Source organism: Periplaneta americana, chromosome 10 (assembly GCF_040183065.1).
Source record: "Periplaneta americana isolate PAMFEO1 chromosome 10, P.americana_PAMFEO1_priV1, whole genome shotgun sequence".
NCBI lineage: Eukaryota > Metazoa > Arthropoda > Insecta > Blattodea > Blattidae > Periplaneta > Periplaneta americana.
In genome coordinates this window covers 36,740,043-36,753,920 of record NC_091126.1, presented here as the reverse complement: position 1 = coordinate 36,753,920, position 13,878 = coordinate 36,740,043, and the positions used below count along the sequence as shown (strand labels likewise).

Here is a 13,878-nt window from a genome sequence, read left to right as displayed (position 1 = left end):
TTCGAGTTCGTGATGATCTTTTTTATTATTCGATTATGGTTGCCTCTTCACCGTCTAAGACCAGACATGGATTCAGAAGATTTTTATTTATTTTAGTAGGTTATTTTACGACACTTTATCAACATCTCTGGTTATTTAGCGTCTGAATGAGATGAAAGTGATAATGCCGGTGAAATGAATCCGGGGTCCAACACCGAACGTTACCCAGCATTTGCTCATATTGGGTTGAGGGAAAACCCCGGAAAAAATCTCAACCAGGTAACTTGCCCCGACCGGGAATCGAACCCGGACCAGACGCGCTAACCGTTACTCCACAAGTGTAGACTGGATTGCAGAAGATATTAAAAAAAAAATACGGAAGAAATTATGGCATCAGTTGACGGACGCATGAACGAACGAAGGTAGCTACTTTATGTTATTAATTCATCATGTTAGTAAATTCAATAAATCAAATATACGTAGTTTCGTTTGTAATTAATTTAATCTTGAATCTGAATTGAGAAACCAAGTAGATTTCCAAATATCCTGATTAAAACTACAACTGGCATGTTTATTTTCTGTTATATTGACAGCAATAACTTCGGTTTGCAGTAAAGTAAACTGATGAAAATGCGAGTACTTAGGGTTGTGAATTAATAATTAATTAGTAATACCGGTATTAATATTAATACAAAATTCAGTTCTGTTGCGTTGTGATTCCAAGTCAATTCTATATTCAGGTAAGTGTGATTAAATAAGAAATAGCTTATAGACCTACTTCATATGAAACATGCACATAAATATATTTGACATTATGATGAAATTCGTGTTTATATTTTTATTAAAATGTCTAAGAGAGGAAATAGCATGGTAGCGACTTCCCCAAGAAAGAAAGAACTTGTAAGTTTTTAAGTAAGCTGTATATTTTAAAGTGGTGTTCTGTTTTCAGAATTCGTACTAATCATTTCACGTGATCAAACTACATTTTTAGGTTAGGTCTCGTGAATCGTAAGAAATCCAGGCGGAAAACATACTATTTCATAATTTATTGAACCATTTAGAAAACACCTCGCAACATACTGTAAAGATGAGATGTGGTAAATAGTTAAGACATTGTTATTGTTTATTATTAGTATTATTATTATTATTATTATTATTATTATTATTATTATTATTATTATTATTATTATTTTCAGTATGTAGCATTGTGATTTTTCCCTCTTTGACGATAACTGGTATTAGTTGGCAACACTGAAGAGACGGCCAAATTAGACTTTTAGGAACTACACTTACGTGATTCTCATTATACAGTATGTAACAATCTTGTTCGTACAGTAATATTGTTAATAAAAATATATAATTTTGTTAACGAAAATATAATTTACTTTAACGGGTAAAATCAAAATATGAAAAAACAATATCTTCTTTTCAGGATATAACATAAGCTTCGTCAAATTTTTCAAATCAGTATAAATAAACATACAAAATAAAACAAATGTGCATATTTTATGCAAATTTTCTCTTCGTACATCTAATCATTTTGTACTTTTCAGTCTTAATTGCCAACTATTACACAAAATTAATATCTTGTAACATATCCTTTAGCTTTAATAATCTCCTCACATCTTCTTTTCATTGAAGAGACATGTTTCTTGCAAACCTCTGGAGTGATATTCCGCTATTCTTCTGCCACTATTCTTTTGAGCTCTGGAATGGATGTTACCTTGCTATTTCGTACCCTCCTTTTCAAAATTGGCCACAGATGTTCGATAGAATTTAAATCCCCTGATTGAATTGCCATTTTGGGTTGTTGGGAAACGTTCCAAATGAGCCACGCCTTGACGATTTCGGCGGTGTGTTTAGGGTCGTTATCATATTAAAATATATAACTACCCTGAAAGCCCATTTCTTTCAAACTTGTCACAAGAATACTCTTGTACGTCATTTTATCCATAATTCCATCAATGAAGCTTACGTTTCCGACTCCAAGGGAAGACATACAGGCCAATATCATGAAGGAACTACCTCCGTGTTTTACGATAGGAATAGTATTTTCTTTCCTGAAGGCAGAGTTTGCCTTCCTCCACACTCGGTTGCAACCATCTGAGCCGAAAAGATTTATCTTCGTCTCGTCGGACCATATTACACGATCCCAATAGTCTTCCTCTTTAGAAACGTGTTTGTTTTCAAATAGAAGTCTTATTCTTTTTGAGTCACTAATTATTACGGTAATAAAAGGTTTCTTATATGGAACCCTGCCATGATATCCGTGTTTTCACAGTACACAAGGAATGGTCTGATTAGATATTTCTTTTCCTATAGTGTCTTGTACTTATGAACGCAATTTTTCCATACTTAACCTAGGGTAACGACGAATTTTTTGTGCAATGTATCTTTCGTGCCTTTCATTTAATTTTCTTTCTTTTGGTTTTCGCCAAAAATTCTTCCAAGACCCTTCATAATTAAATTTGTTTACAATATGCTGAACTGTTGAATGTGTATGTCCAACAATTTTACTTATTTCCCTTAACGATTTGCCTTTAAGGATAAGTTGAACAATAACTTTCTTCACATCTTCTGCAAGCTGCTTTCGCTTCGCCATCTCGTATCTAATCTCAATTGGGATACGCATATTAAATATACATGTAAGAAGGCATTCTCTATTCCCCATTCACTAAAAAGATTGTATCATTATCCATCTAAATTAAAACAGACGCTGGTACAGACACTCATTCTACCTCACTTCGATTATTGCGACGTTTTGTTCAGTGATCTCAGGATTGATTCCGCTCAGAAACTACAGCGTGTTCATAACGCGTGCGTCCGCTTCATTTGTAATGTTCGATACTATGATCATATCTCACCTTCTTTCAAGAAGTTATCATGGCTTAGGTTACATGAGAGGAGAAATCTGCACTCACTTTCTCTCTTATATCGAATTATGCACTCTTCATCCCCCTATTATTTATTCGCTCGATTTCATACTCTCTCTCGCTATCATAATATTAATACTCGATCACAACGCGATAACACGCTAGAAATTCCACTTCACGCATCGTCTCTGTATTCCTCATCCTTCACTGTTGCTACCTCTCGTCACTGGAACTCTCTGCCGCCTGAAGTCAAGGGCTGCCGAACATTGAATTCTTTCAAATCCAAGTTAGAAAATTATCTTATGACGAGTTGCCAAACTAACTTACTATTATGACAAGTGTTGTATTGCATGTTTCCACGTCTTCACATTTTTTTTATGTTCTAATGATATTCAACTTATTTTATATTTTTGTTTTCATATTTTCCGATAATGTTACATCTCTAATGTGATAAGTTGAGCTATATATAATCTTAATTTTCCTCATTGTGTGTACTTAGAAATATTGTATTCACTGTATACTTTGTACTGCACTATTTTATTACTACTATTACTATTATTATTATTATTATTATTATTATTATTATTATTATTATTATTATCATCATTATTACTATTCTTATTTTATTATTATTATTATTATTATTATTATTATTATTATTATTATTATTATTATGAATAATTGTCTTTTTTTTGTATGCCTCATTTATTTTGACCTGCTGTTCACATATTATTATGCTTTTTTCTTTCTTTCTGTATGTTATATATTATGTCCGATTTCTTCTTATTTGTTGTTTATTTTTTATTATTATTATTATCTTATTCAATTTTGTGTGTAAAATTGTAGTGTAATTTGTAAATTTGTAGTGTTTTTGTAACGCAGTCTTTACTCCTGGTTGAGTGTTAGAGAAGGCCGTATGGCCTTAACTCTGCCAGGTTAAATAAATCATTATTATTATTATTATTATTATTATTATTATTATTATTATTATTATTATTACACTACTGTCAAGCTTGCAAGGTGAAAATGTAAACAAGGGAAGCCACCACTCAGCTGTATCAAGCACGAACCGGTCAGCGTATTTTGAAACGGTGAGATAGGGCAAAACTTGTAAGTGTACGAACAGAAAAGTTGCAAATCGAACACAACGAATAATGGAAATTTCTTTTCAATATAGCAAGAAATGTGTTAAAGATACATTATAATTAAATCTAATAGCGAATATTATGAATAAACTGCACACAATCATATACGTGAAGACGAAAACAAGATTGTTATTTTATTTGACAGTTAAAACGTACTTTATCACAATATCAGCTGTACGAACAAGACTGTTATATACTGTATATTGAACCTTCTTTTATACAGGGACGTCATTTTATTTTTACTAACAGTTTTAATATTAATCTGGCTATACCTTTGGATTACCGGTTGAAAACAGAAAACACCGTTTGGTACCCCCTTCCACGAATGGAGTTCGATGATACTGACGTAAAATACAAACAAATCACTTTACTAGTTTAAGGAGGGAAGAAAAGTAGTTCATCCATTTACGTAAACTAGGAAATCTCGCAATTTTGAGTTTGATAATTTTCATTAGGTGTTTGTTTAATCAAAATACAGTACAGTATTAACAATAAGTGTTTTTACTCACGAACTGAGTTATCCATGCGAACGTATTCATTATGCAGTGTATATTATACTGTCTACAGCATGTTAGCGTACAATGTAGAGAATGAAGTTAAATTGAAAAATAATCATAATATGGATATTTAAACACATTTTTGAAAATTATCATTTGAAAATATTCATTTTGATACAGGCTTAATTACCAGTTTCGTCCTTCGAACTAATTCTGTACCTAGGCTACTCTATAAAAGATTACCTTACGTACTGTAAATTCAATGTTCACTTGTACCCGATCCGAAAAGATAAAATTACACAGATATGCTATCTACTGTTCGTCCAAGTCAGCGTTGTCAGACACAGCCTAAACGGAGCGGAGCGCTCCACTATAACTCGTTGCGTGCTCCGGTGCTTCCACAGACATAAGCAAGTTCACGCTCCAACTGGACGTCTCTAGTACCACAACCGGTTTCGGAGCATACAACTCTGACACTACTGGTCCAAGTGGTTATGTCGCAGGATCGTAGAAAGAGGGGAAATCACGTGACAGCTAATTACTTAACGAGGTCCTTTTATTTAAGTTATTTTAAACAGTTGTATAATATTACAACAGAAATTAATGTTTTCAGAAAAGAGCCAAGACAGCCCAGCCACTAGCTTTATAGAGGGGCGAGTAGAAGTAGGTGGGTGAAATCGGGATGCGACGTAGGCAAACGGACGACAGTACCTGTGCGAAAATATGATTCAATATTGAAAGCTCTTTCGTCACTGGAAAATGTGAATATATTTCTGAAACGTACTATAGGCCTACTCACTAACTCAGTACTGTTTACTGTATGCGACCTTGGTTCTGCTAGAGGGCAGTTGGAACTTCATTAGTAGGAGGGATGGGAGTGAAGTACATACAAAAACTCAGGTACAATAAAAATTTAAGTAAAAATAAAATGATGTCTCTGTATTATATTATTATGGTGGTATCAGAAATCCTGATAAATTCGAGTATGCTCTTTGGTGGGAGTCGAATGCATTAGCCGTCCGTTCTGTAAGCCATCCGACTTAAGTTGTAGCGCATTACAAAACTGGTGTTTAGAAGTACATCACAACGTAGGTATGGTAGGAACGATCATGATTTTAAAATCAAATGTAGGAAACAGAACACGGATGTAGGTAAATTCTCATTTTTAAATAGAACTATAAATGATTGGAATGACCTACCTGCAGCGGTCTTTGAGGGCTGTCCTTCCTTAAGGAGATTCAAGAATAATTTAAGAAGTTGTATATAAAGTGCAAATTAAAATTAAGGTGACATTCAACATTTAATTTTTTTAAGGTGACATGTATTTATCTAGGCTTACGAGTTTACTTCCTTGGTTTGAATTGTAAATTATTTAAAACTAGCGTGTAAGAGGGCCTTAGACTAGAAATGTTTAGTTTAAATGTAGTTCTGTTTATAAGTATGCATAAGGATGTAATTATTTGACTTATTTGAACTGTTGTATCAGTGAAGCGAGGTGAGTCAGTGAAGTTATGGTTTTACAGTGCAGTGAACAGTTCCGATCAGTGATAATTTATAGCGTCAATGAAATGTGTTCTATAGTGTCAGTGAAATGTGTTACAGAGTGTCAGTGAAATGTGTGCTAAAGTGTCAGTGAAATGCGTCATAGTGCCACTACAGGGAATGAGATGAGAGTAAAGTGAAAGACTATTGAAACTTATGTAGGACCTATAGATAATTATGTAGGTTGTATTGTAAAATTAGGTATTTTATTTTTTTATTATTATTGTGTTAAATTGTATTGTGTATTCTTATTGTATTGTGTGTAAAATTGTATATGTGTTGTAAAATTGTATTGTGTATTGTAAATTTTATTGTGTATTGGTTATCATTTTATTGTGTATTGTTAATATTGTATATACCACTGCCACCGGGTGCTTGCCCACTTGCAGTGTAAATAAAAACATACATACAACAATTTTGTGTCAGAGAAGCAACGCGACGTAACACTATCAACTTCATAGGTGCTCAAGTAATATTTTTGCACACACACAAAAAAAAGAAAACATTTTTTTTGCCAATTTTTGTAGAGACTCAGTTTTAGTGTCACTTAATTGAGTACATATGTAGGAACAACATGTAAGAACACTGTCAGTAATTAAAGGAACTACCATGTTCTATTTGTCCATTTTCAAACACAGCTTCAGCTTTGACAAGGCCGGAGTTATAACGTTTTATTACAGATCCAATAGACGTATAACATGTTTCAATGAAATAATTTTTCCTTTGAAGCGTTTTATTGACTAGGCCTACAGCAATATGCGTGAAGGCGACCTACCTGCTCGCACCCTGACATCGCGACTGTGGATGCGGCCCACGGAGTTCTCCGCCACGCAGCGGTAGGTCGCGGCGTGCACGTCATGGCGATATCCGCTGGGCCGGAAGGGAGGGAACAGCAGCGACCCGTTGGCCAGCAGCAGCCGTGTCTGCAATATCGGCCCCACAGGCTTGCCGTCCCCCGACAGCCAGCTGATGTTGGGCGGGGGGCTGCCCCCTGCCGAGCAGTCGATGCGAGCCCCAGTCTCGTTGGCGAAGTCCACCCGCGACGGAGGCTCCTTCAGGAAGGACGGGCCCACGAAGGAAGCGGCGGCGGCAGCTGCAACACACATCATAGCGGGACCGATATCAACTCCCCGAGAGAATAGTTTGTTCTGTTACTCAATCGGTGACCTAGAGTCCAGGGTTTAAGCTAGAAAATAAACAATTGTCGCAAAAATGCACAAATTAAAAATTATATTTGTTCAAATGCTTGTGCAATATTATAAATAATTGTGCAGAAAGATAAAATTAATAAAGTATGACGAAAGTAATCAATCAATCAATCAAACTCCTGTATCTCCTCATGAGGAGCATAGGGCATTCACAAAGTGCCTCCATCGGACCCTATTTGTAGCCAACTTCTTCACTTCGCTCCATGTTTTCCCCTCCCTAGCAATTTCCTCCAAAACTGTTCTCTTCCATGTATTTTTTGGCCTTCCTCTTGTTCTACTACCCTGGGGTTTCCAATCCAAAGCCATTCTTTCTACTGCTCCATCTTCTTTCCTGATTGTATGCCCCATCCAATTCCACTTTCGTCTTTTGATTTCTATTGTGATTTCTTTCTGATTTGTTATCTTCCATAGTTCTGAGTTTGTGATAATATCTGGCCATTTAATTTTTAAGATTCTTCGTAAACTTCTATTAACAAATGTTTGTAGGAAGAAAGCAAAAGGTTATGTAATTTCTTGGAGTTTTATTACTTTCAATCCAACTTATCACACTCTAGATATACTTATGGAAGTAAATCATTAGACGCTAGAGCCTGGAATCATTTCAATGGTATTATCACTTTCATCTCATTCAAACGTTAGATAAACTTAGCAGTTTATAAAGCTTCGTAAAATAACCAATTAAAATATAAGAAAATGTATGTGGTAAGTTTTTTGATAGATTCTGATTTGTTTTACAAAAACACAAAAATTTCTCATAAAACGTAATATTGCTCTCATTTCACAGGAACACATACATTTCGCATTTTATCGTGGACTAATAAACTATAGCAAAGGTCATGAGAACACTGCACTCTCGGGTTAGCGTCTCTTACCCGCGGACAAGACACAGCCCTAGCGTACTGTCGTCGCTACTGGCGGGTATGCTGTCTCTCTATCCCTTGTGCACGAAGGAGCAGAGTTCCTTAGCCTCCATGCACTCTACCCATTTCAGCGAGTGCTGACGACCACTCAACTTAAAGTAATATACTTAACATGATTTTAAATAAAATATCTACTTTGACAGCATTTTAGCACATTTTACATTTAAAATGTTATGTTTTATTTAACGACGCTCGCAACTGCAGAGGTTATATCAGCGTCGCCGGATGTGCAGGAATTTTGTCAAGCAGGAGTTCTTTTACATGCCAGTAAATACTGACATGAGCCAGTCGCATTTAAGCACACTTAAATGCCATCGACCTGGCCAGGGATCGAACCCGCAACTTTGGGCATAGAAGGCCAGCGCTATACCAACTCACCAACCAGGTCGACTTTTACATTTATTGTGATTGTAAAAGTTTATCATCCATTATTATTATTACTATTATTATATTATTATTACTTACTGGCTTTTAAGGAACCCGCAAGTTCATTGCCGCCCTCACATAAGCCCGCCTTTGGTCCCCATCCTGAGCAACATTAATCCAGTCTCTATCATCATATCCCACCTCCCTCAAATCCATTTTAATATTATCTTCCCATCTACGTCTCGGCCTCCCCAATGGTCTTATTCCTCCGGCCTCCCAACTAACACTCTATATGCATTTCTGGATTCGCCCATACGTGCTACATGCCCTGCCCATTTCAAACGTCTAGATTTAATGTTCCTAATTATGTCAGGTGAAGAATACAATTTTATTATTTTTATTATTATTATGATTATTATTATGATTATTATTATTATTATTATTATTATTATTATTATTATTATTATTATTAAAAGGTACACTGGCGTTCAAAAATATCTGACCTACGATTTTATGATCGTGTAAGCGAACTTTCTAACCACGGAATAAGTCAGAAACAAAGATAGGTATAAAAAATTGACAAACTTTGAAAGAGTTCCGCTAGTTGTTCATAGGTGACACCATAGTGGTACGGTTAAAAACGTGTCAGAGAAAATGATTATGTAGGTTAAGCATACATTATTATCCTAGTTGACAATATCAGCTGTTTTCTGCTAAACCCGCTGTTGTTTTACAACCAGCAGAGGGAGATGAAATATTGAATTCTGTTATGCGGTTACATTTATGTACGATTTGGCGAAACTGACTATTTTATTCTTCATCTATTCGTAGAAGTAATAACTAAAGAAGCAACACTTGCACCAACAAATTATCGATCACTATCGATTAGTAGAGTCAGATATCTTTGGACGTAAGTGCACATACTTCAAGTTTATGTACTTTAGTCGTCTGTTTCTTCAAACTTGACAAATATGTGGGGTCAGATTAACAAAACTCTGGGCTGCTTGAGTCTGCAGATATCATGATACACGCTCTGTGTACGCGAATTTATCCCTGAACGTCTGTACATTGTACTGTACTCTATAAAACTAAACAAAGAGGTTAATTTCTCTGCGTTTTCATTCCCGCCCATTACGAATACAGAGACGGAAACGAGAGGTCAGTGTGACGTCAGTTTGTTTATTCCGCACGCAATTCATTTCGGGATTGTTTTTAATCTCGGTTTAATCACCACGTCCCTAGGCTCAGTAATTGCAATACATAATTGAACTGCTAATAATTTAGTGATGAATCATGAGCTCTCCTCTCGAGTGCGGTGCAAGACTACAGCAACTCGGCTCGGTGCATAAAGGGCGTGGAGGTCGACGTGCACCAAGTGTGTCTTTATGTGTTCAGTGCAGTCGCGAATGGAATAACGTGGGTCCATACTATTGCAATGCCAGCGGAATTTATCTTGGGAAAGACAATATTAATGAGTATCTCTCAGAAGATTTCATTTTTCCATTATACCTACAAGCAGGACAAGGGTTTTGGAGCACTATAAGGTAATGGATAATTTCAAGGAAAAATTGTTCCGGAGCCGGGTATCGATCCCGGGACCCTTCGCTTAGAGCGCGAACGCTGTACCGACTGAGCTACCCCAGGGACTACACACGACACCGTCACAATTTTTCCTTTTATTTCCACACAACTCAAATGAGCTGACAAGACGCCAGAACTCAACTATGAGTGCACACAATACTGTGTGACTTAATTTTGTGGCTATCTATTAACGTACCTCCAGTAACGAATGTATTGTACAAATCTGGCTTTCAGGTAGTAGGCGCTCTAAGCGAAGGGTCCCGGGATCGATACCCGGCTCCGGAACAATTTTTCTTTGAAATTATTCAAACCTGCTTTACAGGGAGCTACTACCTGAAAGCCAGATTTGTACTATAAGGTAATGTTGAAACGTAGTATATATGAGTATAATCCAAGGTTTTGTGAACTGGAACCGAGCTACTGCATTGGCAAAGCAGATGTACAGTTCAGTCATCGAAAATTACACGTAATTTATTACAAAATTATTTGAGAACAAATGAATAAATAAGTATACTGGCTTACATATATAATATACATTTCATTTCGAACTAGATAAATGAATCGATTTGTTTCTTTGAAAGGACATGTCACTAATTTCCATCATGTGAAAATTAGGGAAATTCTTAAAAAATAAATCATTAATATATTAAAAGCTCGTCTCAAAATATCACATAGGTACATTATTAACTATCAAAAAAGTAATACATTTTTTAACCTCCTAATATAGTTTTTTTGGTTGGTTTCCCGAAATTTACATCAATTGACTGACGCCCTTCAAAAAAAAAAAAAAGAGAGAGAGACAGACAGAAATACATGGGCCTATACTTTCTCGATATCGCAAATGTTACAATATTACACAATAAAATATATTAACAAACATAAACCTTATAATCCTTGTATGATTTTTTATAGTACACAGTGAATATCATTTTCACATTTTCCATTGAGAATGACACTCTGTTACATGGAAGAAAAAGCTTAGGTCTACACATGGAAAAACTAGGTTCCGCGTTGGTTGACACTATTGCAGCATATTTGATATTAGGCATGTCACCTAACTGTACATCTTCAATGACGTCATTAAGATGTGTTCCGTAACACATTTGAAACTTCACTATGTCTGCTATATCCACTGTATTGACGTGAATATGTGTATAATTTCGGTCCAGTGCTAGGATTCGATCTCAGAATGTCGACCAAAATATTTTCGGACGAGTTTTGTCGCGCCTATAATTTTATTTCTATACTACACCTGTTGAAATTCTGTGTCCAATGTAGAGGCATGTAGTGCTCTCTCTTTCTGTACATGTGGTTTAAATTTTGTGCTATTAAGGATACATTAAGGTTAACATTTTCTTAACCGCTTGAGCTTAGATCTTTGAAAATTTGTACATTATCATACTCCATGTAGGTATTTCAATGTGTTCGAATAGTATGTGAAGCAAATTTCAGGTAGAAATTATAACAATTTCGAAAATACAATTTAAATTTACAAAAATTTTAACATTTCATATAATTTTGGACCAAATGAGATGAAACTTTATACCAAGAACCTTTGTAGGGAATATCTTCTAACCTAATATTTTGAGTCTTTTTCTATATTGACTGATTTAATATAAAATCATGAATTTAAAACGTGTAACAGAAACCGGAATAAATTCTTACTAGGTGACCATTTTATATGTGGAAAATAACAAATGTTGATTATGTTGTTGCTCTGTGGGAAAGAGAAATACATAGTCTATGCTTGGAATAAGAGAGTGATGGTACTGCACAGGTGACGTAACAGCGGCGCGCTGTGTATTAGTACAAGCAACTGCCGTTCCACAAACAGAATGGTCGGGTAATATTTTCAACTTAAGATTTGTTTACATGCGTTCATGAAGGTCAGATACACAGTATTGCACTCCGTTGCGAAAGCCTGGTCTAGGTATACATGTGAACATTTTCCCTCAATTAAATAAAAATAAAACACTGACGAAAACCAATACTTGTGACAGCGACTTAGTGTTAGTGTTACGTTTGTGTTCTTCGGATATGGAGCCTGAAATTGGCAAGCATGTTGAAAAGTAAACTTCAGGCACTACCGGGACTCGAAACAGGATCGCCTGAGCAACAGGCTGATTGTCTAGACACGCATCGGCAGAAACTATTCCTAGATTTTCTTCAGTAGGTCTACTCGTTTCTTGAACAAACGTGAATAAACTTCATAGCATCTATGAACTGAATTCAGCAAAGGTATCAGTAGTAGGGGAAAACTGCAAGTAGTGGCCAGTTTTATTTTAATGGCTTCAGATGTCGAGGTAAATAGTTGCAGGTTGTGACAGCAGGTGAGCTCGATTGTAATAAACGGCAAAATATCGTCCATTAGCAGCTATATCCCTTCCGAGTTTTATTACTAATCTTGTAATTAAGTTTCAGGAAACTTTATTAATAAAATATTTAGCTGCTAATAAAAGCAAGAGCGAAAAGAGAAAGCCTAATATTTAGGCAATTACTCTGCCGTGTGCCATGGAGCAGTCTTAACATAATTTGCATTTCCAGAGTCGAAAATAAAACGGAAGCTCAACCTCGGCATTTCACCAATACAATGGATTCATTCAGTTTCACTTTTCGAACAGCTTTCCTGATAAGAATTGTGTATGTTTTGAGATCACCGCAGAATACGAAATCACTACTACTGTAAGACACACTGATGTTTGGCAAACTTTCACCATTTCAAAAACATGTCCAGCAACGAAAATTCTCTTAATATATTATTACTACTATTTTATTTGGTTATTTTACGACGCTTTATCAACTACTATGGTCGTCTAGCGTCTGAATGAGATGAAGGTGATAATGCAAGCGAAATGAGTCCAGGGTCCAGCACCGAAAGTTACCCAGCATTTGCTCTAAATGGGTTGCGGGAAAACCCCAGAAAAACCTCAACCAGGTAACATGTCCCAATCAGAATTTTAACCAGGGCCCGCTCGTTTCACGGTCAGGCTTGCTAGCCGCACTCTACAGCTGTGGACCAAAATGTAATATAAATTACATGCAGAGTCATAATTATTTTTTTCTCAGGTTGTGAGAAGATAATTTATTGCACATCAATGTCAACAGTGCAACATTGATTATGTTCATAATGAACTCAATGGAGTTTGATACGTATCTATTTGCAGAATTTTTGGTTTCGTCTATTGCAGGCCTGCAGAACTGTAGCTCTTGAGAGCGACTGCTTTCCTCCCCTCTTTTACCCCACCCACCTTTTCTACCTGTGAGGTCACGGCGTTCTAATCCCCATTTCAGTTTGGTTGATAGGCTTTCCCCTCTACTCACTCTCTTTACCATCCGTGAAGGGGAAGATGCTACTGTCTATCTTACTAACGTTCGCCTAATTGACTTTGAACTTAGTGAAAATCCTTATTATTGAAAATGTTTACCGGTAATCCATATTTCGAAAACCTATACTAAGCATTTATATTTCATTTTATTGTTGTTTATATCAACTGGCACATTAAAAAGCTACCGACAGCAGAAGATAAATGTTTTCTTCACTGCTAGTTGCTACTCTACAGCATAAACGACGGAACAATCTGCACTGTGTCACTCCCCCCTGACTTCATAATACAAACTAACATCCCTTAATTTAATTAATTATTAGTTGACAATTTTGTAAAATCGACACTAAAATATACTGAAACATGTATTTGTGAAACATCTGTGTCACTGTATTTTATATCCATTTATGTACTTTATTTAATATTTTATTTTCTTGTGTGTAC

The 13,878-nt window shown here is 35.8% G+C and overlaps 1 protein-coding gene across 1 annotated transcript in view; it reads right to left on the bottom strand.

Annotated features, from left to right (window-relative positions):
- The window catches only part of LOC138707601 (cell adhesion molecule Dscam1-like), a 386,068-nt gene extending 378,943 nt beyond the window's left edge, over window positions 1-7,125 (bottom strand). The window contains exon 1 of the mRNA XM_069837239.1: window positions 6,812-7,125. The gene's annotated coding sequence lies outside the window, so the exon portion shown is untranslated. The remainder of the gene's footprint in view (window positions 1-6,811) is intronic.
- Window positions 7,126-13,878: the final 6,753 nt, after the last annotated feature.